Below are 9949 nucleotides of genomic sequence, written 5' to 3'. Positions count from 1 at the left end.
GTCGTAGGACCTGGATTTCCCAAGTCCTCCGTCATCGAGCCCTCCCCAGTGTGTCCCATGATGGCAAGTTTTAGTCCAAATGTAACTCACCCCTCCGCCTGCTCTGCAGTGACTCCATTGTTTGGGTGTGCCACATGAGGCTTGCAGGAGCTTAGCTCCCCAACCAGGACTCAAAGCCCAGCCCACATCAGTAAAACCTCTGAGTCCTAACCACTGGACTGCCAGGGAATCCCCTGTAACAACTCTGGAAGGAGGGTTTTTCTTCTACTTTTTTTCTATTCCCCACGGTGGAATGCCCCATATAGGAGAGTTGTTCAATAGTCAATTCTCAATGACATTCACTCTGTTGTAATTTTCATTTCTGAGATTTTGATGACCTGAGATCTTTCCTTAATTTGTACAAGAAGAGAGAAAGTGGAACTGTTTGGGGGCACCTAGGAGTCTAGGGAAGGAGCTAAGTTTGGCCTAAGAACCACAGAATCAGGTACAAGAAATGAAGCTTTCAAGTTTATTCAAGCCTCTGCTCCCTTTGACTATTTAAGGAAGAGTAATCAGGTGACAGTGAGTTAGAACAGAGACATCCCATAAAAGGGACCTGAGAGCTTACCTGGTCAGACCATCTGAGAGCTCACCTGATCAGAGCATCTGAGAGCTCACCTGATCAGAGCACCTGAAAGCTCACCTAATCAGAGCACCTTAGAGCTCACCTGGTCAGACCACCTGAGAGCTCACCTGGTGAGACCATCTGAGAGCTCACCTGGTCAGACCATCTAAGAGCTCACTGGTCAGAGCACCTTAGAGCTCACCTGGTCAGACCACCTGAGAGCTCACCTGGTCAGACCATCTGAGAGCTCACCTGGTCAGACCATCTAAGAGCTCACTGGTCAGAGCATCTGAGAGCTCACCTGGTCAGACCATCTGAGAGCTCACCTGGTCAGACCACCTGAGAGCTCAGCTGGTCAGACCACCTGAGAGCTCACCTGGTCAGACCATCTCTTTCTACTGGAGCTTCTTCAGCAGTGGTCACTCTTCATTATATGAAGATGAGCATTTATCTATAGCCTTCTGGATATGCTATTAATACAAAAGTGGTCCTCCCCAGAAGAGAAATAAAGGAGTGAAGGCAAGGTGAATGGCACATGTCTGGGGGCCAGTTCCCCAGGAAACAGACAGGAATGTTTCGGAGCCTTGGGAGCAAGGGTGTTTACTGAGAAGGGCTCTGGGTGGACACCTGAGGGGGAGTGGAGGCTGTGGGAGGAGTGGGCAGAGCAGGAGAGGCTGTGGCTGGTGTCTGGGAAGATTTGAAGCCTGGATGATTCAGTCCCACAGCTCATATGTTGAAGCCCTAATTGCTAGAACCCTAGAACACAACCGTTTTTGGAGATGCAACCTCCGAAGTGGTTGTTGTTCAGTTGCTCAGTCATGTCTGACTCTTTGCCCCCCATGGGCTGTAGCACACCAGGTTTTCCTGTCCTTCACCGTGCCTGGAGTTTGCTCAAACTCATGTCCATTGAGTCAGTGATACCATCCAACCGTCTCATCCTCTGTCACCCCCCTTCTCCTCTTGCTCTCAATCTTTCCCAGCATCAGGGTCTTTTAAGGTTAAATGGGGTCATAAGGGTAGGACTCTAATCCAATGATTGGTGTCCTTCTAAGAAAAGGAAGTGGTACCAGGGATGAGTGATCAGAGAAAAGGCCACGTGGCCACAGCGAGAGGACAGCCATCTACAGGCCAAGGAGACAGGTCTCAGGAGAAACCAACCCTCCCTGATCTTGGGCTTCCAGCCTCCAAACTATGAGAATACAAGTGTGTGTTTGAAAGCCACCCAGACTGTGGTGCTTTGTTTTGGCCACCAAAGCAGGCTGATACACAGGCCCTTGGCCAGTGCATGGATGGGAGTGGTCCCCCAGGGAAGGGGTGGCCTGTTAGGTGGGGAGCTCCCTTCCCCTGAGGTGTTTATTTTGTGGGCAGGGCTGGGTGCTGTGGGGTCAGGGCTGCACACCTCAGCACCCTCTACAGCCTGGTCCCAGGGCAGTGCCATGAGCCAGATAAAGGACTGATAAAGGATGATGACAAGGCAAAATTGCAGGGATGAGGGCAATATTACAGGAATCATCTCAACAATCTGCCATCAAATCAAGCCTTTACAATTTTGACCTTCAGCATTAGTAAAACAATGCTTCAGAATCTGAAGGCAATTTAAAGATTGTCTCATCAAACTCTGTATTTGAAGGCTGGTGGCAAAGAGGCTTAGAGAAGTAGAGATTCTCCCAAGATGGGGAGGCCACTGGAAACGCAGCTGGACCCAGGATCCTGGCTTCCCAGGGCTCTCTCTGAGATACCTGGTCCAACTAGAACTGATCAATAGTCCCCACAACTATAGTGGCTCTAAATACAGTGTTTTTAAAAAAAACGTAATTTTGTATTGGCATATAGTAGATTAACAAACAATGTTGTGATAGTTTCAGATTGACAGGAAAGGGACTCAGCCATACATATACAGGTTCCATTCTCCCCTAAACTGCCCTCCCATCCAGGCTGCCACACAAAATTGAGCAGAGATCCATGTGCTGTACAATAGGTCCTTGTTGGTTATGCATTTTAAACATAGAAGTGTGTACATGTCCATCCCAAGCTTATTAACTGTCCCTTCCCCCGGCAGCCATGAGCTCATTCTTGTAGTCTGTGAGTCTCTTTCTGTTTTGTAAGTAAGTTCAAATTGTATCATGTTTTTTTTAGGTTCCACTTATAAGGGATGCCATACGATATTTCTCCTTCTCTATCTGACTTACTTCACTCAGTATGACAGTCTCTAGGCCCATCCATGTTGCTGCAAATGACATTATTTCATTCTTTTTAATAGCTGCGCAATATTCCATAGTATATATGTGTCACATCTTCTTTATTCATTCCTCTGTCGATAAACATCTAGGTTGCTTCCATGTACTGGCTTTTGTAAACAGTGCTGCAATGAAGATTGGGGTGCATGTGTCCTTTCAGATCACGTTTTTCTCCAGATACATGCCCAGGAGTGGGATAGCAGGGCCATATGGTAGCTCTATGTTCTCCCTAGTGGCTGTACCAATTTACACTCCCACCAATAGGGTAGGAGGGTTCCCCTCTCTCCACACCCTCTCCAGCTCTAAATAAAGTTTTTAATTAAAGGTCCCAGCCTCAGACTTGAAGACAAAGACCAATGTAAACTGCACTGTCTGCAAACCTGGCAGCGATATTCACAAGCTATGACTGTGTCCTGGGGCGGGGAGGAAACCCACGAGATTTCAATGCTCCTGTATGACGCGCTCCAACTGGCCCCAAACAGCAGAAACGATCCTTGGAACTGCACCTGGTGGGTTTGTTCCACAGACACCTCACCCGAGTGTGGCAGTCTCACTCTTAGCCTCTGAACCTTTAAGAGGGACTGAGTCATCAATCTGAGATTCCTGCAGAGTCTGAAGCACTGTGGCCAGTATCCCGGGGCCAGTCCTGTGGCAGCTTCTTAATTTTGTCTTTTCTCTGACTCTCCTGACTTCCTGTCGATTCTGTGAACAACATAATGCCCTTCCAGAAAATTCCTTCTCTGCTTAAGTGAACCAAAGTCAATCTCTGTTGTTTGTACCCAAGAACTCTGACTAATACAGCCTGGAAATTGGCTTTTAACTCAAATAGCTGTTTAGTTTGGTTTCTTGTATTTACCCATCTCTTTCCTCCTGAAAGTATTCTGCATTCATTCATCCATTTGTTCACTCATCCATGGAACATTTACTGGTTGCCTTGTATGTCAGACAAAGTACTAGGTGCTTGGAATACATAGCCTATTAAGACATGGCCCCTTCCCTTAAAAGACCCACAGCCTAGTCCAGGGCAGAGAAGTAAAAAAAAATAAACAAACAATGATTATGCTACAGGATGGTAGTTACTATGATTATGAGAAAAAGCACCTGACTTACACATTGGGGGGTGGGGGCCGGGGAGGCATCCTGTGGCCACTGTTCCCTGAATTGTGTCTTCGGGGATAAACTGGATGGCAAGACAGGACGGGGAAGAGGAGGGACACTGCATGAAGAGGAGGCAATTAAGCTGGTCTGCACATCAAGTTACTGAACCAGAGTTCTGTGTGTCTATACATAATATTCTAGGTGGGGAGTGGTAGAGGTTGAAGCCATAGAAGCAGGTAGAAGTCAGTGCTGTAGGTCTCACTTAGGAACCTGGACTTTATGTAATAGCAATATGTAACTGGTGGCTCAGTGGTAAAGAATCCGCCTGCCAGTGCAGGAGATGAAGGTTCGATCCCTGGGTCAGGAAGATCCCCTGGAGGAGGAAATGGCAACCCACTCCAGGATTCTTGCCTGGGAAATCCTATAGACAGAGGAGCCTGGCGGGCTACAGCCCATAGAGTCACCAAGAGTCAGACAGGACTGAGCAACTGAGCATACATACATATAACCACTGAAACAGAGAGAAAGCAGCCAGTTTTATATTCGAGATTGATTTTTTTTTTAGCATCAAGTCAAAGAATCGCCCACACTGGTTCTGTCCTTGGCCTTATCCAATCTACTGTTGAGTCCGTGAAAGGCAGTCTTCATTTCTGTTATAGTGATTTTTGCTTGCTTTCTTTCTTTTTTCTTCGCCATACCACAAAGCTTTCAGGATCTTTGTTTCTAACTTCTTGCATTTCTTTTTGATGCGTTTTAACATTTCCATCTTGCTACTCACATTACCCATCTGTTCTTACAAGTTGCCTGCTTTGTCCAAAAGAATTCTTAAAATATTAATCATAGCTGTTGTAAATCGTCTGTCCAGTAATGCCCAAATCTCAGCCTTATCTGCAGTCTGCTTCTAGTGCTTTTCAGATTGTGGTTTTGCTTGCCTTTTAAAATGCCTTGCAATTTTCTGTTGAAAGTAGGACATGACTCGTCAAGGAAGAAAACAGCTATCTAGGCCTCTAGTCTGAGCTTTTATATTAGTCTGGCTGGGGTTTTTGCGTGCCGTGCATGCTCAGTCCGTCAGTCGTGTCTGACTTTGCAACTCCATGGATGGTGGCCCACCAGGCTCCTCTGTCCACGGTGTTCTCCAGGCATGAATACTGGAATGGATTGCCATTTCCTCCTCCAGGAGACCTCTCCAACCCAGGGACTGAACGTGTGTCTCCTGCATTGGCAGACGGATTCTTTACCGCTTAGTCACCTGGGAAACCCGGCTAGGGTTTTAGGCTGTGTTTAGTCTTTCTTGTAGCTGCAGCTTGAGGAGGCTTGAGAGTAAACAGAGTCGGCTCTTTCCACTGTAATCCACTGTTTCTCACTGGAGCTCTGCTGCTGGTGGCCAGGTGTTAGGGAGGAAAATCTTGCTTATATAATCTTATGACTCAATAGCAGCCTTTCACTGGACCCATGTCCCTGGGCTGTGACCTTCACAAGCACTTATTAACTTTGCTCTTCCTCCCTCAAGTGAGACAGGAAGGCTAGAGGGGGCTGGAATCAGGGGAAGGCCCTTCCCCAGGTGGTTACAGTGCTTTCCCTAAGAGGTAGGCCTTCGAGGATGCTCTAGGCATATTTCAAAGTCCTCCCCACCCTTCTGCCAGAGACATAAGGAAATCATTCTGTATTCTTCATTGAGAGAAACCAGTGGAGTTCCTGTAGACAAACAAAAAAGCATGGAGCCCCACTTAGGTGACAGACCTCAAGAGCTTCTTACTCTCAGGCTAGTCCACACTCAGCCTCCAGCGATTCATCAAAATTGCCATCACGCGCTCCTGCCAGCATGTAACTCCAGCACCTTCTGTCTGGCTAAGGAGACCTTGACTATGACCTAAGCTTTCCTGACTCTCCAAATCACGGGATGTTGCTGTGCCCTGTGCCCTGGGGCTCTGGAGGGCACAAGATAAAGCACTGATTTCCAGCTCCTTCAGCTCTTTTTGCTCTAAGGACAGGAGTGACAATTTCCAAGTTCTTTACACACTGGAGCAGAAACCAGTCCCTCAAGCTGTTGACTGAATACAGCACAATCATCAGGTCCGAGTGAGCATCTATGGAGGAATACCCTGGAGCGGGGAGTCCAGGATGAAACCAGGGTCTGGCTGGAGTGAGCATGGAACACAGTGGGGGAGGGAATACAGTGGAAAAGAAAGTGAAAGTGAAAGTCACTCAGTCGTGTTTGCGACCCCATGGAATATAGCCCGCCAGGCTCCTCTGTCCATGAAATTCTCCAGGCCAGAATACTGGAGTGGGTAGCCATTCCCTTCTCCAGGGGATCTTCCCAATCCAGGGATCGAACCCAGGTCTCCAGCATTGCAGGTGAATTCTCTAACATCTGAGCCACCAGGGAAGCCCAATACAGTGGGGAGCAGATAATTTAGGGAAGGAAAATGAAAAGCTAACAAACAAAAAAGCTCACTAATAAGGAGTTCTGATTAGTTTTGTCCTGAATACTTGCAGATTACCTGTTCTGATTACCTGAAGGTTTTCTTTTCCCCTTTTTCTTTCTTTCTTTTTTTAAACAATACAAATCTATTCACTTAAGGTCTAGAGGTCAGAAGTCTGAAATGGGTCTCCTGGGCTCAAACCAAAGTGCTAGCAGGGCTACACTCCCTCTGGAGCCTTTAAGGGAATAATCCAATTTCCTGAACTTTTCCGGCTTTTAGATACCAACTGTGTTCCTTCGTTTATGGATACTTCCTCTGTATTCAAAGCAGGAGGTGTGTGTGCTCAGTCACTTCAGTCATGTCTGACTCTTCGCAACCCTGTTGACTGCAGTCCACCAGGTTCCTCTGTCCATGGGATTCTCCAGGCAAGAATACTGGAGTGGGTTATCATGCCCTCCTCCAGGGATCCTCTGAACCCAGGGATCAAACCCAAATCTCCCAAGTCTCCTGCATTGATAGGCAGGTTCTTTTCCACTAGTGCCACTTGGGAAGTCAAAAGCAAGAAATTTAGCTTCTTCTTTCTCTGGTTGTTACTCTCTGATGTCCCTCTTTCCATTGTTAGGACCCTTGTGATCACACTGTGGCCATCCAGAAACATCACATACCTGAAAGCTCCCTGCAGCCATGCAAGGTAATGTGCCTTCAGGTGCCATCGACGAGGACCTGGCCTCTCTAACACAGGCGATATTCTGCCCATCACAGAAGGCACTGGTCAGGAGGTAACGACTAGATTTACCCTTTTATATACTCAAGGGACTGTGGGGAGAGACAGAAGCCAAGAAAGGTGATGATATAAGACTTTCCCCTTGGGACTTCCCTGGTGGACCAAGGGCTAAGACTCTGTGCTCCCAATGTAGGGGGCCCGGGTTTGATCCCAGGTTGGGGAACTAGATCCTACATACCCCAACTAAGAGATATTACATGCTGCAACTAAGACCCAGTTGGTGCAGCCAAATAAATTTATTTTAAAAAGAAAAAAAGGTCTAGCCCACGGAGGGACTCTCCAATACTCTGTGAAGGTCTGCATGGGAAAAGACTCTAAAAACGAGGGGAGATATATATACGTATAACTGAGAAATGTTGCCATCTGTCTGAAACTAACACAACACTATAAATCAACTATACTCCAATTAAAAGCAAAACAAAACAAAGATGTTCTGCTCTTAAAAGTTTTCTTTTTTTCCCCTATTCCCCCTTCCCCTTTCTCTTCTCACTATCAGGGTTATTCTCTTGCCCTACTTTTTCCCCTCAGCTTGAAGGTTTTCTGCAGATTAGAAATCTATGGTCAGAGTTACACGAGATATAAAATAAAAAATAGCCCATCTGGTTGGGCGGGACTGGTGTGAATGCTGACAGCACAAGTTATAGTTCCTTTCATTTAAAAATACCTAAGGGCTCACTCCCCATCAGTGTCACAGAGAAGGTGGTGTGACCGCCCTGTTTTTATAGCCTTGGAGAGTGCAGTGGCTTGGAGAAGGGCAGTGAATACTGAGCAATAGTGGGAGCAGCTGCCAAGGAGAAAAATAAGAGGATACATTTCACCTTCCTGAGGCACACACATACATCAGAGTTTCCCCTTTATAAAGTCTTCTTCTTGGACTTCTCCCTGGTGGTGCAATGGGTAGGAATCTGCCCGCCAATGCAGGAGACACAGGTTTGATCCCCAGTCTGGGGATCCCCAATCTGGATGATCCCATATGTGGCAGAGCAACTAAAACCCGTGCGTCACAAATACTGAGCCCATGCAACCTAGAGCCTGTGCTCCACAAGGGAAGCCACCGCAGTGAGAAGCCCGCATACCGCAAGCAAGAGTAGCCCTCATTTGCCACTACTAGAGAAAGCCCTTGTGCAGCACCGAAGACCCAGGGCAATCAAAAATAAAATAAATAAATAAAATTTTAAAAAGAAAATAAGATCTCCTTCTTTAACTTCCAAATTGCCTTCTTAACCACTCCCCCGCCCTTAAAAACTCTGCTCATTTTCTATCAGGAAAATGAAGGAAGGAAGATGGGCAGTAGTAGGGCCTGGATTCCAACTAGAGTCCTTTTCTTCTCTCTGAGCAGATGACTAGAAGACGGCAACTAATATGTTCCAGGAAGAATATGTCGACTTAAGGGAAAAAAAGCGCAATGTGAGAGTTTCGAGTTAAGTTTTACTGGGGGCAGAATGAGGACTGCAGCCCAGGAGGCAGCACCTCAGATCTCTCTGAGAAAATGCTTCAAAGACGTAGGGAGGAAGGACAGTGTATGTGTAATTTGAGGTTCCATCCCTGGGTGGGAAAGATTCCCCTGGAGAAGGGAAAGGCAACCCACTCCGGTATTTTTGCCTGGGGAATCCCACGGACAGAGGAGCTTGTCAGGCTACAGTCCGTGGGGTCACAGAGTCAGACTCGACTGAAGCGACTGAGCATGCAAGTTGAGCACATATTTCCCCAGAACATTTCTGCTAGTCATGAGGCACAGTCATTATGGATTTCAGTCCTTTTCTAGATATGAGGAGATATAAGAATTGGGCTCATAAAGTCTTCTCCTGAAAATATCTATCTGAAGACCTGTCTTGCCAGTAGCCACTCCCACCCCCAGCACAAAGTGCCTCATTTCTCTCCACCTTGAACTCCTTCAGGAGGTGTTGAAGGTCAGAAGGTGCAGTAACAGATGATTCAATCCTTGTAGAGGCAGACGGCAAGTGCCAATTTGTCATTGACAAATAACACAGTTACTCTGGTTTCAGTTTTCTTAAGGGTAAAGTCAGGAGCCTAGACTAGAAGGTTTCTATGGTCTATGAGTCAAGCAGTTTTGTGAGTCTGGTTTTAAATTTAGGTTGATCCGGGTTGCCCAAATGGTTTACCCTGGTTCTCCCTCCATTCCAGAACACTTCTTTCCTGGAGACCTCTGTCCTGGAAAATACAGCTTTTGATCCCCCCTGGTCCCCTGCGTATGCATCCCTCCCCCTTACAAGTAGTAAATCCAACTCGTTCATCTTCAGGGGTGTTCCTGGCGGTTCGCTGGAGGGAAAGTGCAATCCCCGCTTTGCTCCAGGGTTATGCTCTGTGTCCACCTCTAGGGTTTCAGCAATACGACCCTGTGAGACTGTTCTGTCCGCTTGGCAGATAAATGGAAGCTCACAGAGATGAAATAATTAGCTCAAGGTCCTACCACCAGGAAGAGTCAGCGACCACACTCTCGACTAAGCTAACTCTGCTAGGAGAACTTTCTCTCCTGCACCCTCCACGGACGACCGGTGCCCCTCTTCCGCGTTTCCCAGGGCACTTGCCCAGCCCACGGGGCTGCTGGGGGGGAGTGCACCCCAGAATATCACTTCTGCAACAGATTTCCTGTGTGCTCCAGTGATAAGCGCCATTCGGTCCCAGAAATGCTCTCTATCCACAGTCCTTGAACTTGTCTGCGCGGGGTGGAGAGGGATCCGCAGGGGTGGGCGGGCCTCTGGGGGCGGGCGCTCGAGAGTGGCGTCGGAGCGGACCAATCGCCGTGGGGGCGCTGGCCAGGGGGCCCAATCGCAGGAAAGCA

This window comes from Odocoileus virginianus, chromosome 8, assembly GCF_023699985.2.
Source record: "Odocoileus virginianus isolate 20LAN1187 ecotype Illinois chromosome 8, Ovbor_1.2, whole genome shotgun sequence".
NCBI classification, from domain to species: domain Eukaryota; kingdom Metazoa; phylum Chordata; class Mammalia; order Artiodactyla; family Cervidae; genus Odocoileus; species Odocoileus virginianus.
Note: the sequence above shows the minus strand (reverse complement) of the source record.